The sequence below is a fragment of the Cyprinus carpio genome, chromosome A4, assembly GCF_018340385.1.
Source record: "Cyprinus carpio isolate SPL01 chromosome A4, ASM1834038v1, whole genome shotgun sequence".
Taxonomy (NCBI): domain Eukaryota; kingdom Metazoa; phylum Chordata; class Actinopteri; order Cypriniformes; family Cyprinidae; genus Cyprinus; species Cyprinus carpio.
The window spans coordinates 25,850,339-25,868,903 of record NC_056575.1 but is presented as its reverse complement, the minus strand read 5'-3'; the positions used below and the strand labels follow the sequence as shown (position 1 = coordinate 25,868,903).

The 18,565-nt window shown below is 41.8% G+C and overlaps 2 long non-coding RNA genes across 3 annotated transcripts; one reads left to right on the top strand and one right to left on the bottom strand.

Moving 5' to 3' along the window:
• Positions 1-315: 315 nt before the first annotated feature.
• Positions 316-13,163, bottom strand: LOC122140631. 2 transcript variants are annotated; one of them, XR_006157217.1, is made up of 6 exons: positions 12,440-13,163; positions 12,102-12,161; positions 8,488-8,530; positions 795-884; positions 515-601; positions 316-384 (listed from the first exon to the last, which is right to left on the bottom strand). It is a non-coding gene; the product is annotated as an uncharacterized LOC122140631 (long non-coding RNA). The 2 variants fall into 2 exon arrangements; XR_006157216.1 differs by lacking the exon at positions 12,102-12,161 and having other exon boundaries at positions 12,440-12,499.
• Positions 13,164-14,101: 938 nt separating this feature from the next.
• Positions 14,102-16,165, top strand: LOC122139259. Its single transcript, XR_006156158.1, has 4 exons — positions 14,102-14,257; positions 15,019-15,210; positions 15,340-15,436; positions 15,614-16,165. It is a non-coding gene; the product is annotated as an uncharacterized LOC122139259 (long non-coding RNA).
• The last annotated feature ends 2,400 nt before the right edge of the window (positions 16,166-18,565 follow it).

The window sequence follows — 18,565 nt, the reverse complement described above, 5'->3', positions numbered from 1 at the left end:
AATGTAAAAATAAAAAATAATTTATTTGTGAAAATTTGCTCTTTGTGACTAATTTTGCCAGCACAGGTCACATATGCTTTACAACATAGACTATTTCAGTCTGCCACATGTAAGCACATATTCTTTTACATGCTGTGGCATCTTCATGTGTATGCACACACTGTGAACCCCTGTTTCTGCAAATGTACAGTAGTGTATGTAATTTATAAAAGTTGTCTTTTTTAGTTTCTCCACAGTCAGCCAGCCAACAATTATTATCTAACAAGTTGTTTAATTTACCATGTCTAGAAGTAGAAATAGAGAGCTCCCTATCACTTTCATGGTATGGTCGATGACTGGAAGAGTTGGAGCACTCCCTTATTAGGCTGTGATTGTCTTCAGCATCTACACCAAATCACACCATAATGATCTTCAGAATAACATCACTCCCTCTAATGCTATGTTGCTTACTTCTACAGGTTATTCTATCAAAATCGTGAAATAGTGTAATGATACACACATAGCTTAACATTACCTGGAATTTCACTTTCGGAATTTTCTGAGGATGAATCTGGCAGCTGTCTATTCCAGGCCAACTGGCCATTCTGATCCATGGCTAATTCTGAAAAAACAAAACAAAAACAATGCAAAAAAAAAATAATAATAAAATAAAATTTTAGATTATTACAATATATATCCAATGTGATTATTTACGCTACAATAAGCAATATTGTTTTCTGTCTGCTGAACAGTTAAGCTAGACCTAGGACAGCCTTGGAACAGTTAAAACTACTAAGCTAGCCCTCTCAATTTACCTTCAGAAGTGGTTTGAACAGTGGTAGCAAGAGTTTGGCTTTTCGGGAGTTCAGGGGGCTTTGGAAATGCCTGCAAACCTGTATTCGTATCTGTATAAAAGAGTCAAAAGGGTATATATACATCACTCTTCACACATTATCTTGTGACGAACATGTTAGTTTTGCAAAAAAAAAAAAAAAAACATGAAAAACCTCATGTCTAATAGGTTCAAGAAAATGTATTCCCCCTCACTTGGCTTTTTTGTGACTTTTGAGACATCATCTTCTGAGATAAATGGCCCTGCAATTGTTACATCAGTTAGCCTACTTTTTTTTTTTAAATGATGTATAAAATATTTTGGAGAACATTTATATGTATGCACTAACATTCAATAAAATCATTGTATTTCCTCTTTTTAACCACTCTCTTCCTCTTCATATCTGGTATAGTGGAGATACTTTCGTGGTCAGTTTGGGCTGATGATGTGTTGTCATAAAGCTCACAATCATTCTCGTTCTCTACAAAATAATTCAGCAAGTTAAATAGAAATATGAAGTAAATGGAGGACTTTTCTTGTTGCCTAGCAACTGTGACCATTGTTTGTTAAAGGTGCCATAAAGCTTTACTTACTAACAAACTATAAGGAACCACAAGAGAAAAAAGCCACTTTCACACTGCACGTTGGACCCGGAAAATTGGCGGAACATTGCCGGGTCGCCTTCTGTGTGAACGCAAACATGTCCCCGGACAATCTCGGGTTGTGATCCCAGGTCTGGGACCTAGTAACATTGCCGGGTTCAGTCCTGGAACAAGCGCTGTGTGAACAAAAGCCAGAACTAATCCCGTAAAGGGTGTGTTGTAGTGATTGTAGTGCACGTTATCTTGCAACTTTTTTTACCAGGTGTTTTGAAGGTAGATCAACGTTTGCTACTAAAATATATGTGCAAACTGTAATGAAGCAGAGATCAGGTAGTTCATCACTTTCCACGCTGAAGCTGAGATCGTTCACCAGCTTAAGTGAAAGTTAACGTGCCTAGCATTTTCGACTCGTACATTACACGTCGTATCCCGATGTTACGTGTCTTTACGGGACCCTTGCGGGTTGTGTGTGAACGCACGCATATATTCCGGGTAATCACTAGCAGTGTGAAACTGCAAAATCTAGCGACACGGGAAAAAATTGCTGGGACACATTACCCATGTATTTTCCGGAATTCAGTGTGAAAGGGGCTATAGACATGAAAAAAAGGACATGGAACAAATGTACTAAGAAAGCCATCATACCTGATGTCATTATCTTCACCAGTTGGAAAGTGAGCCAATCCTCTAATGGGTCTATTTTTTTTTTATGTGCTGACTGCACATGGGTCTTTGGCCATCTAACAATCTTTTTATTTTCTTGGATCCAGTTTTTTGGGATGACACCTTCAAAATGTTTGTCACCCTCAATCCAAACAGCCCTTGCAAAAACCATGTCTGAAACTTCAAAAGGGCAACATAAATAAATAAATAAATAAATAAATAAGATTATTTTAAATAAATAAATCCCTGGTCAAACAAACAACAAAAAAAAAAAAAAAAAAGTAAAAAGTTAAAAAAAAAAAAAAAAAAAATCTTCATTCAGTATCATGCAACAAAGGGAAGATGGCATATCCTCCACAATGTGGTAGACATACAGCTTTTGTTTTCAAGTCCTGGCTTTCAAGTAGCTGTGTTTTAGCCATCCTGTGATTACTGACAACAAAAGCAATGTCCAGGAGTTTGGACTGGCAAGGCTTTTCAAAGAGGTTGGAGGTTTGGTGATATGGATAGACACCTCAAACCAATTTGCCATCTGTTTTTTTTTCGGTCACAAAAGCTACACTTCCATCTTGGAGCAAAAAGCAGCTGTCCCTCTGCTTTCCTGACACTGGCTGCAGGTGATATTGCTTCTGTTTCATATTTTTTTGTGAATGATCCTTCTCTGCCATACGCTTTGCCACTTGCACCAAAGGGTTATGGCTGGTCTTGACAAGCTTCTTTATGGTTTTAAGCTGGTTCTCAAAAGGGAAAGCAGATATGTCATTTAATGAGCAATCAAAATGTGAAACATCTTCATGGAGGTGCTTCATGGGCATGCACATTGTAGACAGTGAATTCATTTCCATAGACCTCAGAGGTGTTGATTACAAAATGATTGAGGAGGTCTGCTGCATATGGCAGGAAGTGGTTTCTCCCGCTCATGATCTGCAGTAAGAAGGATTGACATTCCAATTGTCAGGCAAAGGAAGTGGTGGTACAAATCTGGGTCCACAATTCCATGGAGTACCACTGGTCCGATGTACAGTAGAAACTGTCAGGACTCAGTGGCTTTCCATCTTTCCAACTCCTGAAGGGATCTGGGCTTCCTCGCCATCTCACTGGGCATTGCGTTCCTCAATCTACTGAGTTCACTGTTGAGGTTAGCTTTTTGTCTCGGAGACAGTCTTCGAGGATTTAGGGACTCTGCACAGGTAATTAAGAATGCGTCTCACTACTCCAAGGCAAACAAGGTGCATATAATCAAGCACAAAAGAGCTTACACATGGGATGCCTGCTCTGATCAGTGGGGTCTCCCCATTCTGGTGTTTTGCTCTGTAGGCCATTTGTCTGAACTTTTCATCTGTCCTGCTGGGGAATGCATCCCTGCTGTTGAATACCACTTTGCCCAACCATTCACCCTCCTCTTCACACCTCTCACAGCTGTGGTATCCAGTGTGGTAGATTATATTTTTTTAGGAATGCTCTAGCTGGAGCGTCACATATAAATGCTTTTATGTGCACTTGTATGATATTGCCATTGTGCTGGATTCCATTTTCCCTAAGCCTCTTAATTTCTTCCACCAGGTCTTGGACATATTCTTCCAGTGGTCCAGGTTTTGTCAGGCCACTAAACAGGCAGACAATAAAAGGTTCAAATCCATCAACCTTTGCCAGCATCGGCCAGAATTGAGCAGCACTAGATTTGAATAATGGCACACCATCAACATTTATGGTGACAGCAATGTGATCTGTTGATTCTGGGCACTGCAGAAGTATGCGGCGGCGTAAACCAGTTTCCAAACCATAATAGATGTATTCACCGTTACATTTTGCCTGGCGTTCCACTATTTTTGGAGTACAAAGGAGCGTCCGTGAGTCCTTGGGCAGTTCGTTGTGTCCATGTTTGCGAAGAATTTTGAGCAAGTCATTGACGGATTTGTGTGTCTGGTTATTGGTCACTGCCCAATCTGCCAAGTCACTACATAGGTCCTGTTTGTTTTCATCTTGGTATGCATCGGCTATTTCAGGTGTTTCATCCAGTAATTCCTCTTCTGTGTCAGGACCTTCAACACTGTATTTTTGTCTTGATACCTGACATCATCCACAGAATCAAACTCCTCAACATCCATGTATTGGTCATCCACAAACTCTTCTTGACTGTCATCCTCAGCTAGTTTCTTTACCATGGAATTGACCTTCCTCCAGTTTTTAAGATAATCTGAGGCCATTTTAACAATTCTACATGCTACAAGTGTCTGTAAATAATAATAATAATAAAACAACAACACAAACAGTCAAATGACTATCAGCTATGACTGCCAAACGAAAAACATCAAATAAAATAAAAAATAAAACAAAATAGTGTGAGCGCTCCATGCCATGCCAGGTTTGGGTTGGGCACAGTACGCATGCAGTGTGAGCGCTAACCGCACGTGAGGATGGAACAGATACTATTTTGTATGAGCTACTGTCATCATTACGACTGCAAACATATTATATTATTTCTAATACACTACACTTTTCAATAAATTTAATTCAATCAAATATATTTAGGTTTATAATGGCTTTTGTTCTTATCTTATATTGATAAACAGGAAATGTAGTTTGCAAGTAAAGCTGCAAATTATTTCATTAACCTCAGCTATCTCCGTATTAATTTTCTGACACATACAAGTGAAAATCAATGCAAACGCACACAGAAAACGCATGGAGAACACAACGCGACTGAGCATAGTTGTAATTTTTTTGTTATTTTGGTGCTATTATGCACAGCATAGTGAACGACAACTGTGTTTATGTTCATTGCATGATGTAATTCAGCACATATCCAGGGGACGCCGTGTTTCTGCTGCTCGTAGAAGATATCGACAGTGTTACACATGCGCGGGATACTTCTTGAACAAGTGCGCACCCAAGTCCGTGTTGCTTGCACATTCACGCGAACCGTGCCACAGTTCGGGAGCAACGAACTCAGACCACCTTCTCCCAGGTAGTCTCAGGTTCTGTACCTGAGTGCGCACCAGGGTCTGATGATAGCATTCACATTAGCGATTTTTCATGCAAACCATGCCCTGTTCCACACTTAACTGTTAGTGTGAAAGCCCCTTTAGGGGCCGTTCACATATCGCGCCTAAAAACATGTGGAAAACGCTAGGCGCGCCGCTTTCTCCTTCTCCCAAAGCGCTCGGGCAGTTGCACTCCTGAGGCGTCTGCTGTTGCTAAGCAACAATGACCTGCTCTCTCCATGAAGACACAGAAATTTCAGCAAAGGACAAATGGATTTGCAGCACAAAAAATCGCTTGCAGTAGCACTCCTACTAAATTTATTTCAAAATTTCAACCCACATACAACAGCTAACATAAGTAAATCCAACTTGTCTGATCTTTCAACATTACCACTGGAAAGCATGAAGCTGATTGGTTAGTTCTTGTCACATGACCTGTGGTGTGCTTGCGGCTCTCTGAAAAGTTGAGATGTATTTAACTCGATGCGTTGCGGACGCGCCTGGAAAAAACGAGCGCGTCGCAACCGCGTTGCTTCCATTATGAGCGCGCATACCGCGCGCCTACATTGGAAATAACGAACTTGCGCGCGCAATATACGAGCGCGCAAAAGATGCGAAATGTGAATGGCCCCAAGTCTTCCTTTTGTTCCTAGTTCTCCTGAGTTGCCCTGATTGAGTTAATTTGGTTCCACCTGTGTTTATTAATTATCTCATTTGTCTATTAGAACTCAAGTCATGTTTTCTCCCCTGGTTTCTTTGTCTGCTATTTGTGGTTGTGTCAATGTGTTGCCCTTTGCTCTTCGATTAAGGCTGTTGATTTATCATTAAAGACTTTATTTGGATTTCTCCTGCATCTGTGACAGAATAGCATACCTTCAAAGTGAGTAATTATAGCTTTGTTTTTCTTTCTTTTTTGTTTGTTTCTCCCCTCTGCCGGAATGGATATCCCAGCCGTCCAACTCCTGTGCCTGGAGCAACAGGGCCATTTGGTGGAAGACCATACCAGGGACTTTGTAGATCTGGCATGCCTTACACACTTCCCTGACCGCTTGCTCATCATATTCTATCACATCAGCCAGAGTGAGGCATGCCTGCCAGTGAATGGTCCCAATGAAGATTTCGCTGCAGCCCTGAATCTCCTGCATCTCCCCAAAGTCCTGAATCTCCTGCATCTCCACTGGTTCCGCCCAGCTCCTGTTCTCCGGTGTTCCTTTCCAGCCTCCCTCTCCCACCTCCTCTTCAAAAACCAGTCAGTTCCTCAGTCCCATCTCCGCTGTAGCCTGTCAGTCCCTCAGCTCACCCTCAGTTTAGCATCATCTTGGTGCTCTTATCCATCTTGGGACTTCCAGTCTCCAGCTTCGCCTTGGTATGAGGATCCCGTCTCTGCCTCCAGCCTCCTGCCCCGGGCTCCTCCCTCCATCCACTCTGCCCTGGCCCTATGAACTATGCTCCTTTTCCATTGCCTGGTCTTTGCCTGCCCCACGCCCACCTCCTCAACTCCCACTCTCCCTCCTATGTTGGACTGCTTTTGTCAGCGCAAAAATGCGTTGTTCTGTCATCCACCAAAGCGTTTTTAGCCAACTGAAAATGGCAGGCACTCTGCTGAAAACGCCCACCTGTGAGCGCTTGAAAGCGCTACTTGTGGCGCAGTGTTTTTTTTTTTTTTTTTCAGTTGAGATGAAAGCTGGTTGCTATGATACGGAATATCCGCTAAACTGTTACTTATATCTGATTTGGTAGATAATTTGTTTCTGACTAAAATGCTCTGGATGCTCAGAAACCCACAATATTAATTTCTCCTCCACTCGTTCTCATTCCACTGTGATTGGTTATCTGACTGAAAAGTGACAGTGAGGAGCGCAGTGTTTTATCCAAAGTTGAACACCGCCCCTCTTCCACTCTCATCGCCTATAAAAAAAAAAAAAAACATTCACTAACCCACTATAAAAAAAAAAAAAAAACATTCCTCAAATCTTGGTGCGAAAAAAAAAAAAAAAAATGCCCGAAAGGCTCTGCGCTCGGCCTTTCTCCTGGCGTATCATAAAAAAAAAAAATCATTCAGTTTTTTGGTCAGTTCCTTGATTGCCTACTTCTAATTTTGGGATGGTGCTTAGTAAGACTTTATCCCCATTTCATGATGTCTTTCAGGCCTTTCCTGTTTCACTGTGAAACCATGGCCATTGTTGTATATTAAATGAGTCCTACTAGGAATGCACATATCCTCACAGAAACTGGTGTTATTTCAGGTTTAGCTGTTTTCAGTTTCTGCCTGTAGGTCGGTATAAGATGAACTAGGCAGTGATAAGAGTGCCCCAAAGCTGCATGTGGGACAGAGTGATATGCATTTTATTGTGGTGTAATAGTGGCAGTGATTGTGCAGTGTGGAATTGTATGAATCATTGAGGCTCCTGAGGATTGTGGCATACTTGGCTGTAATGAGTTAGGTGTAGTTAAGTAAATAATAATTATAACTATTGACAATGACAATAGTTTAAGTTCTGAGTTCTCTAGCTTTACCGGCAGAGGGATTCAGTGAGCGTCAGGCTGCTTCATCAGTAAGATTTCAAAGTGACCCCATTAACGTGATATTTAGCCCTTGGAATGCAAATTGTACTGAGGGACCCCCTCAAAACCCCTTTAGTTTGGGATAATTGGGCAGGTTTTTGTTGTGAAAACCTGGAAACCCTGTCCGTCAAGCAGGTAACATTATTATTGCTAACACGGCAGACTCTTCCAAAAATACACTGGCATCATCTGTATTAAAGAGAAAATAATCGCTTCATCCGAAGTTTACGTAAATAGAGTTCCACAACTATTAACTTTGTTCTCTCTCACAGGACATGTGTTTTGTCATATAAACTTGTGTTGCATTTTGACCAAAGCACTGTAAGGCAAGGGAGGGGGAGACTCAAAATGTTTCCAAACAAAACACGTTTTTGCCCTGATTGCTTTGTTTTACTACCTACACAATTGTTTAAAGCAGTGCTTCCCAAACCTCTCCTGGAGGACCCCCTGCCCTGCACATTTTGTACGTTTTCCTAATCAGACACACCCAATTTAGTCTCTACTAACGAGCTGATGAGTGGAATCGAGTGTGTTAGATAAGAGACACATACAAAAGGTGCAGGGCAGGGGGGTCTCCAGGACAGGTTTGGGAAGCACTGGTTTAAAGTATAAAACATTGTTATTTACAATACTATTATTTTTAGGGGGAACAACCGTCAGAACTTGACCAGTTGTCGTTCTCTGCAAATAAATGCACTAAATGACAACACTGATTTGGATGATTATTTGGAATTTGGGATATGTGTTTTCTGTAGCTTATACAAAAAAAAAAAAAAAAAAACCCTGAACAACAGACATTACTGAAAATAACTTTAGGAGCAGTTGCAAAATATTACATTATGAAATACTAAATATTACTTACCTTGAAATTAAAACTGAGGAGGCAAAGGAAGACAACCCAAAATCTAATAAAAAAAAATAATAATAAAAAAGAAATAATAATTTATTACTCAAAACTGGAAACAGTCCTTATGTTATGTTACATGCTGCATAATATACCAATAAATACTGAGAACTTGTTTGATTAGTTAGTCATAACCTGTACTTACAGAGCTAAAGGAGGGACTGTGTCTTGGCTCTTAAAAGAGCCTTTGGGGTGTTCTGGACTGTTGTTGAGACAAAAAGCAAAAAAGAGAAAAAACAGGAAACAAGTGCGAATATGAGTGTAATTTCTGATTAAACATTTTTATTCATATAGGTTCATCACAGAGTAATCAGAATGTAATGAAAATGTTATGAGGTGAGAGAAGACCCAATAGTAATTAAAATGGGAGCAGTAGAGAAAAGGTTCTTAAGACGCTCAAATGCACTCTGGGCGGACTCGGTCCAAACGAAACTAGACTTAGATGACGTAAGGGCTGTTAACGGCGCTGCCACCTGACTAAAATTCCGAATAAACCTACGATAAAAATTGGCAAAGCCAAGGAATCGCTGAAGGGCAGTGCGAGAGTCAGGAACAGGCCAGTCAGTGACCGCTTGGACCTTAGCGGGGTCCATACTAATCCCCTCAGCCGAAATAACGGACCCGAGAAAGGTTACCGATTGCGCATGAAAAGAGCACTTCTCTGCTTTGACGAAGAGGCGGTTCTCTAAAAGGCGCTGAAGAACGCGTCGCACGTGCTGAATATGAACCCTGAAGAGAGGGTGAAAAAACCAGAATGTCCTCTATGTAAACGAAGACAAAGATATTCAGCATATCGCGAAGAACGTCGTTCCTGAAAGACGGCGGGAGCGTTTACGAGACCGAAAGGAAGAACCCGGTATTCAAAGTGCCCGAGAGGAGTATTAAACGCGGTCTTCCACTCGTCACCCTCCTTTATGCGCACCAAATGGTAAGCATTGCGCAGGTCTAACTTTGTGAAAAACTTGGCTCCCTGCAGGATTTCAAAAGCGGATGACATAAGCGGCAAAGGATATTTATTCTTAACCGTTATGTCATTGAGCCCCCGATAATCAATACAGGGACGCAAGGAACCATCCTTCTTTTTCACAAAGAAGAAACCCGCGCCGGCAGGAGAGGAGGAGGGAACAATGGTACCCGCATGGAGAGCCTCTGAGAGGTAATTCTCAAGAGCTTCGCGCTCAGGAATCGATAGAGAAAACAGTCTACCGCGTGGTGGCGTAGTACCGGGAAGGAGACTGATGCTACAATCGTAGGGGCGATGGGGAGGGAGAGAAGTGGCTCGGGAACGACTGAAAACCGCTCGCAGATCGTGATACATCTCCGGCACCCCAGACAGATCACCTGGCTCCTCCTGAAACACAGAAACAGAAGAAACAGGAGGGATGGCAGAGACAAGACATCTAACATGACATGACAGGTTCCATGACAGAATAGTTCCCTTAGACCAGTTAATATGGGGATTATGCAGAACTAACCAGGGGTGTCCTAGCACTATGGGGGAAAAAGGAGAACTGAAAATTAAAAAGGAAGTGGTCTCACGATGGTTTCCAGAGACCGTGAGAGACAATGGAACAGTCTCACGGCAGACCTTGGGAAGGGGACTTCCATCTAGGGCGAACAGGGGAGTGGCCTCCACTAGCTCAATGAGAGGAATTCCTTGCTCGCGGGCCCAGGCTTCGTCGATGAAATTTCCCTCGGCCCCAGAGTCAATCATGGCGCTGGTAGAGACAGAGGAACCCTGCCAGTGCAGATGTACCGGGATGGAAGTGTTGGTCTTGTGAGAAGGGACCAGAGAAGTAGCGCTCGCCAGTACCCCTCCCATTACTGGCGAGCGTTGGCTTTTACTTGACACGCTGACACAAAGTGCTTGTCGGAACCACAGTAGAGACAGAGGCGGTACAGTATTCTCCGTTCCCTCTCCTTCGGGGAGATACGTAAGCCCCCCAGCTGCATGGGTTCAGGAGCAGCTTCTGCAACACTAGAAGATGAAGAAAAGGATGGGGGCGGAGAGAAGGAACCAGTCTCAGTATACCTCGCTCGTTGTCGCAGGTGGAAACGCTTCTCCACTCGGATGGCGAGGTCGATGAGTGGATCAAGAAGACTGGGAACCTCCCTGGCGAGGATCTCATCCTTGACCTCTGCGTTGAGCCCCTCCAGGAAACGAGCCACCAGCGCCGGCTCGTTCCATCCGCAGGTTGTAGCAAGAGTGCGAAACTCTATTGAGAAATCAGCGGCCGAACGCCTGCCCTGGCGAAGAGAAGAGAGCAAGCGAGAGGCCTCGGCTCCATGTGCAGACCGATCAAACACACGGATCATCTCCTCCTTAAACAGAGAAAAACGATCCAGAAAGTCCGCCTCCGCATCCCAGCTGGCCGCTCCCCACTGACGAGCGCGTCCGGTGAGGAGAGAAATCACGAAGGCGACCTTGGCACGATCCCTGGCGTAAGTCGAGGGTTGAAGAGAAAAAATTACCTCACATTGTGTCAAAAATGCACGACACTGGGTAGGCTCACCCGAGTAACACGGTGGATTATTTATTCTGGGTTCAGGAGACACGGGCAGATGAGCTGATGAGGAGGACTCCTGACGAAGATGATGCAGCTGCGCGGTGAGATCTGACACCTGCTCAGCCAAAGATTCCACCACGCGTTTCGTAACCGTCAGCTCCTCTTCATGCCTGCCCAGCAAGGCACCCTGACGCTGGACAGCAACTTGGAAGGAGGTCTCGTTCGCTGGGTCCATCTTGGTCAGATTGTACTGTTATGAGGTGAGAGAAGACCCAATAGCGAAATGACAGTAAATAAGCTCTTTAATGAAAAATCAATGAGGCAGCCACCAGTAGGGTGAGAAAACAAATCTTCTTGAAAAAATGATCACAAACAAAAACAGCCAAAACCTCAGGCCAGTAATCAGCAACGGAAAAATCCTCTTGAATAAGAGCTTTAGGCAGAGTTCATTGAGGAAGCTCGGGTACAGACGGTGGCTAGCCTCTGGTCACACAGGAGCAGATACAGACGAAGCACAGCGGGGTACTGCAGTAGCTCAATCAAGCGCAGCACTGATACAGAGCAGACATAGGTTAGAGCAAAAGCAAAACAATACTAGCAGTTAGATGAAACCATGACAAAACAGAACAGGACTAAATGGAGAGGAAGTGCAACAAGACATCTCCATCAGTAGTTAACTAACAATCTGACCAAGAGACAGGAGAGAGAGAGAGGAGAAGTAGCAAACGTAATCAGAGGGAAAAGGGGACAGGTGTGAAGTACTTAGAGTAAAGCAGGAGCAGATAGGGGCAGCTGGGAAAAGGAGAGTGAGTAATTGAGTGTGCTAAAATCAGGCGAGTGTAATAAGGCCAGTGGCCAGAAGAGGGCGGAAAGGATAGAAAAAACCAGGCTCATGACAGAAAATGATCAATATGATAAAAAATAAATAACAATAATAATTTATTATTTAATTAGTTAATGGGTAAATAAATAAATATCTTTATAAAGACTGCAGTTTGCTGCAGTGCATATCTCTATTAATATAAACCCAAATATTGGAAACAGTTAGTCATAACCTGTACTTACAGAGCCAAAGGACGGACTGTGTCTTGGCTCTTAAAAGAGCCTTTGGGGTGTTCTGGACTGCTGTTGAGACAAGCAAAAAAGAGAAAAACAGGAAACAAGTGTGAACATGAGTGTGATGAACCTGTATGAATATAAAATTGTCATTACAGATTTACAGTATTAAAGAGTAATCAGAATGTAATGAACATGGTCAATCTGATAAAATAATAATAGATTTATTCATAAATACATAAATAAAAATCTTTAATATCTTTATTAAGACTGCAGTTTGCTGCAGGGCATATCTCCATTCATATAAACCCAAATATTTCTGATAGTTAGTCAAAACCTGTACTTACAGAGCCAAAGGACGGACTGTGTCTTGGCTCTTAAAAGACCCTTTGGGGTGTTCTGGACTGCTGTTGAGACACAGGCAGATGGGATAAAAAGAAGTGTGTCAGAATATGCCTGAGATATAGCAAATGTCTAACCTATAAATAATTTAAAATGCATCCAGTTTTCATTGATCTAATCAATATGGCAAATCAGATATGCAGGATAACTGCTGGATTGATCACTTACAAAAACCAGATGAAAAAATAGACACTGAAAAAAAGAGAGAAGAGATAATTTCATTGTATACATTTTTAAAGTTCTTTAAAAAATCTTAAAGTTAATAAATGTGTACAATAACAACTGATATGCACCACAACCCCATAACAACTGCCATCAATTCACAGTACAATGAATATTCATTATTAAAATGTAGTATTATTATTTTTATTATTACAAAACGATAGGGTGCGTCTTTTGTGTTTCCTTTTTAAGGACACGCGCCTGAGAGAGGGACAGCACGCGCACTCACAGCAAAGCCTGCGAGACAGCGTTCTTAAGCGCGAATGATGTCACACAGATATAACGGCATTTAACGGCAACGACAGTGGCGTTTAAAATTGTTCGGTACAGTTAGGTTAGGTAGCACAAAAAAGTTGAAAAAACAGCTTGTGTGATCAGTAAATGCGGTTCATTAACTGGAAAGGACAGTCCGTCAATTTCTGACTATTTATCATTTGTGAAAGCTGCCGTTATACCATGAGAAAAACCGAACTGCCTTAAACTGCCCTTATTCTACTATTATTACTATCATCATCATCATCATCATCATTATCATCATTACTTTCTATATCAAATGTTATTTTGTTTGGTCATGGGCTTGTTTTAAAATGAATTTAAATAACACGAGACCTTACCTTGGTAAAACCAGCAGTAATTGACCTTTTACGCAAAAACCGGAAACACGTCAACGAAGCGTAAACCCAGTTCCGGTGTGAGCTTTGTTGGCGGAGAATTCGCCATAGACAGTAAAAGAAATGGACACAGCGACCCCATTGGAACTCAATTGAGACAAGTGAAGCCCGTTTTTAGCAATTTTTAGAACTTCCGTTTCTGACGCGCAGACTCAAACTAAGCTTGATGACGTCAGCAACCTGTCTGACAGATGTAAACCTTCTAGTAGCTGTGCGTGCAAACTGCCATCGTTAATCTTGCAGAGACGGCGAGTTTGAGCGGGGAGTTCTTTGGCGTGAGTGAGCAGGAGTAAGTATTCCGATTAATTATTTTGTATGGTATTTTAAAATGTAACGCCAGTACGCCATATCTCTTGACGTCTACCCGATTGACTGCGAGCTTCTCCTCCTGTCTGTACGGTAATTTCTCTACTGTGCGACAGAGAGTCGAGTGGTTATGACGCAATCGTTAGCCTATTTTTACAAAAACTGTTTCTACGAGGCCATAATGTAACATAGAAGGTAATGGAGCCCTTTATACATTGTCGTGTATCTTTAGAAATAAATAATGGACAAATGGAGTCTTTAAACGACTCAGATGTAAAGTTATTCGCTGTCAAAGTGACGCAAAAATGAATGGGAGTCAATGGGATGCTAACGCAAGTGAAGTTCTGCTACAAGATGGCGGCACGCGGCCGACTTCAACTTCCGGTCGACTTCCTTGCCCCCTGGACTTGGCAGCTAGAGTGTTTTCGACGAGCCTGAGTTGTCTTCCGAAGTTCACCTGCGCCGATGTGGTGAAGAGTGTGGAGATGCATTCGTCCACTAAAGGAAACAAATTGGACAAGGGATATAAATTCTTCCACGAAGAGTTTATCCACAATTACCAAGGTAAGCTTTAGCTAGCTTTAGCCATAGCCGTATCACCGGTCATAACTCTGTTTACGTTAAATGTAAATCTTAGGTGTTGTGAATTTGTAATATAAGGTATAACACATCGCAGTGAATATGTTGTGTGTATGTTTAAGTGAGAAGGCATGAGATTAACATAACCAGTAATTTGGTGAAGTTGTACTAGGTAAATGTGAAATGTTACTGACATTCTCTTGTAAAGTTGTGTATTTCTATGTGAGATAACACGTAATGTTTTCTTGTTGCATGCGGTTATAGTATCAAATATACTCCAGGGACAGGTAGTAGTGAGAGGTAGATGCTTCAGGTCAATGAGAAAGAGCGAGGAGCCTCACAAACTGGAGGTTTGACTATAGACAGAATGCCGGTTGGCAAAAGTTGCCCTTTCTTGCGTGTTCACTCTTCTTACTGCGGTTGCGGCACTTTCTTCACTTACTATTATTTTACTGAAAGTAGGGTGACCAGACGTCCTCTTTTTCCTGGACATGTCCTCTTTTTTGATACCTATATAATAAAATAACATTGAACATAGATGAAATGTAATCATATTTGCTTTATGTACGCAGCTCTGCACACCAATTACTCTCGATGAAATATCTCACAAAACGCACTTCACTCCTCTTTTTTACCAACTCAAATCTGGTCACCCTACTGAAAGTTATAGTTTCATGTTATTATGAACATTGATGTAGCAACATAAGTATGACTTAATTATAACCTATTTAATTTATTGTGTCTAGATATCACTGGATGCAGAAAGTGCCAACCTGAAAGCTTTCTCCTGCAGTTGTGCGGCTGGTAAAGGATTCTGCAATCACATAGTTGCCATCCTGTACCAGACCGCACATTATTCACAGCTGGGTCTGCAGGCTGTTCCACCCCCCCTGGCCTGCACAAGTGGCTTGCAAAGATGGCACAGACCAAGAACACAGGTGGGTTTGTGATAAACATGTCATTATGATTTAAGAACCGATGTGTATCTATAACAACTGTAAATTATTATAAAAACACCCCCAGTAGTGACTACAGACTTTAATTGCTTTTTGCCTTTTACTTTTAAGGGAATCCATCCTGAACCGATTAGTGAGCTGGTGGTGCAAAAGCCCAAAACAGTTGGCAAGGACGGTCTGAGGTCCACACTGTACAAGGCATATACAGGTGATTAATTTAACTTTTTGTTGCTTTGTGAGAGCAAGTTAAGTTTTTTTATTTTTATTTTATGACTAACCAAATTATGGTTACCGCAGATATAATGAATAAAATTTAAATGTAGTTATGCACTCATGTCTAACTTTTCTTTTGTGTGACCAATAATCTTGTGTTTCTCTTGTGTAGGACCACTGCCAGATCCATATATGATGGCATCTGGAAGCAAATTAAGCCAGGTGCAGCCCCAGCCTCTCATGGCTGTTGTATAGGATGGGGTTTCTGAGATGGAGCTGACGCCATCTAAATTTGGGTCTGTCCCTCGTGGATCCCCCATCACTGTCCACCCAAGAAGTCCAGTGACCTCCTCCTACACCACATGGCTGCAGAATTTCCATCCCTTCCTGTGATGCAGCACACTTTTCCCAGGTTGCATTTCGTCCCGACCTTGCATCAGTTAATGCATCTCCAGTCTCTTGAAGTGTCACCGCAGCTGTCCTGCGAGATAGCAAAAGAAACTCAGCAGCAATCCAAATGTCCTGCGTGGACACAGCTACGGCGACCAAGGCTGAATGCTAGTCGTTTTTGGGATGCTTGTTGTAGTAGGGCGTGTCGTGCAGAGCTGGAGTCTGCAGCTATTCAGACGATCAGAGGCTCCACAAAGCAAACAGCTGCAATGAAGCGTGGTCTACTAGTGGAGTCTGAAGTGCTGGCAAACTATGCTGAACTGTTGCCAGTTAATGTGTTCGAGTTAGGATTCGTCATTCACCCTGACGCACCACATCTCGGGGCCAGTCCAGATGGTCGGGTGTATGACCCTTCAGAGTCGCCTCCTTTTGGCCTGGTTGAGGTGAAGAGCAGCACAAAAAACCGATCCATCTCAGGTTGCTCACCTCAAGGTGCAGGAAGGCCACGCCAGTCTGAGGCGTTCACATAAGTACTACTGGCAGGTTCAGGGCCAGCTGGCAATCACAGGACTGACATGGTGTGACTTTGTTACCGATACCCTATCAACTTTAACTGTGGAAAGAATTTGGCGCAATGACTCATTCATAGCGGAAATGAAAGAGCAATTGGATATATATTATTATGGCACATACATGAATGCATACCTTGAATTACAATAATCTTGTCTTTAACAATCAGTTTAGCCTTCTGTCTTACTGTTGATGGTCTGTAATGTTATTTTTTATTGTAAATGTTTGATGTTATTTGAGTTGTTATTAATCAGTTGATGTTACGCATACCAAAAAATTCAACGATGCACAATTTTGACCAAAATTGTTTTATTTGTTCATCTAATTTTTTAGTGAAATCAAAGTCACATTTCAACAGAAAAATATTAAGAATATAACAATTATATTTAATTAGATTTTTAAGACTTTTTAAGAATATGTGGGAACACTAAATTATTTACATACTATTTACACATTATACATTATTTACATACCAAACATTAATTCACTCTTCAAAACAAAAAAGGTCCTTGATAATTTGCCAAAACACAGCAGTTAAGCCAGATCTGATTCACACTGCCAATCAGTGTGAGCGGCACGGGAGAGTCCCAGATGTGAAAGGACTTTATCCTACCGATCACTCTTTCCACTATAATTCTGAGGCGGGCAATGGCTTGGGTTTGTTCCGTTTCCTCCTTGCTGAATTGAGCTGAACGCTTAAAAGGTGGAATGATGAGCTTAGATCCAATGTCAGCAAGGAGGTCTTGAATGAGGAACCCTTTGTCCGCCATGACATTGTCTCCTGGCTCCAGCAAGGGAAAGGACTCCACTGATCCTGGTGATCTCCTTATCTGAGATGCACCCAGTGTACAGGGGTGAGATGAATGTCACCAAACCATTGGGAGCAACTCCAATTAGCCCTTTCAATGTCGTCCTGTTTTTGTAGCTTGAAAATGTTTCTGACTGTAAGGTCAGGGATGAGGCTGTCTCCAGGGCAATTTCTGTGCAGTCCAGTATCACTCTGACATTGGGACAGTACCTCTGGAATTTAAGGGGCATAGTGGACTTAACCTTTTCCCTGCTTATCCAGATGGGAAGTGAGCTCAGCATCATAAAAAGATAATTGGCCCAGGTGATGGTAACCCTGCTAACCCTGGCAATGCTCACATTAAACATGTCAGCAATGAGCTGCTCCTTCATGCCAACAGCAACCCGCATAGAGTACATCAAGAACTCATCTATTAATGGCATGATGCGTGGTGGGCTGGGATCTTCGCAGCCTTCCTCACCTGCCCTCTGTGCTTTGGTCCAGTACACCAGTCTAAGTGCAGATGGTGCAATCGACTCCCAAAAAATAGTAAAAAACACTCTCGGATGGAAAATTTGGGGTAGAAACGTATTTGGTCGTCCGACGAACAGTATCGGCTGAAGAGAGTAGGGGGTGGTAGACCAGTGTTTTGCAACTTGGCTTCTAAGTCATGGTTGTAATCCAAAGCCTCATCCAGAGCACCTGTAAAGATAAAGAAATTAAAAACCAGTCTTAACATATTTATGCTACCTTTCAACGCAACACAGTAATCATGTTCCAAAAAGTATTTTAAGTATTTAATTACAAATTACATTTCATTTATTTTTGTTAAGGAAAATACAAATGACAAAATACTCAAAAGTAATTAAATACATGTAATTAAAATAGGGGAGAGCGGGGCACAACCTAACACAGGGCCAGTTGTAACACACTTGTTTTAAATACTTCCAAACATGCTAGTATGATGAAAACTTAGTGTATTTACTAGCTGCCACATCAATAAATTGTTTCATTATTTTTTTAAAAAATTACATTATTTTATATGAACACTTAATAATTGTATTTTATTGAGAAAATATTTTAAGATTTCTTGTATATTTTTTTGATTAGATCATATTACATTTTAAACTTTTATATGGTCGTGTTATAAAATTAATTTGGGGAAAAAATAAATACTCTAAACCCAAAGTAGGTTTACAAAAAATGGAGAAAGTCAAAAAGCGTTAGGTTGTGCCCCGCTCTCCCCTACTGCGCATCTCTGGCCCCTTACAGCTAGACAGCATGAGACTATGTTACAGATGTAGGCTAACGTTAGTTGAATTTCGTGAACAGCTTATATTATAAACATTAATTTGTTCAGGTAGAAATGCATTTATC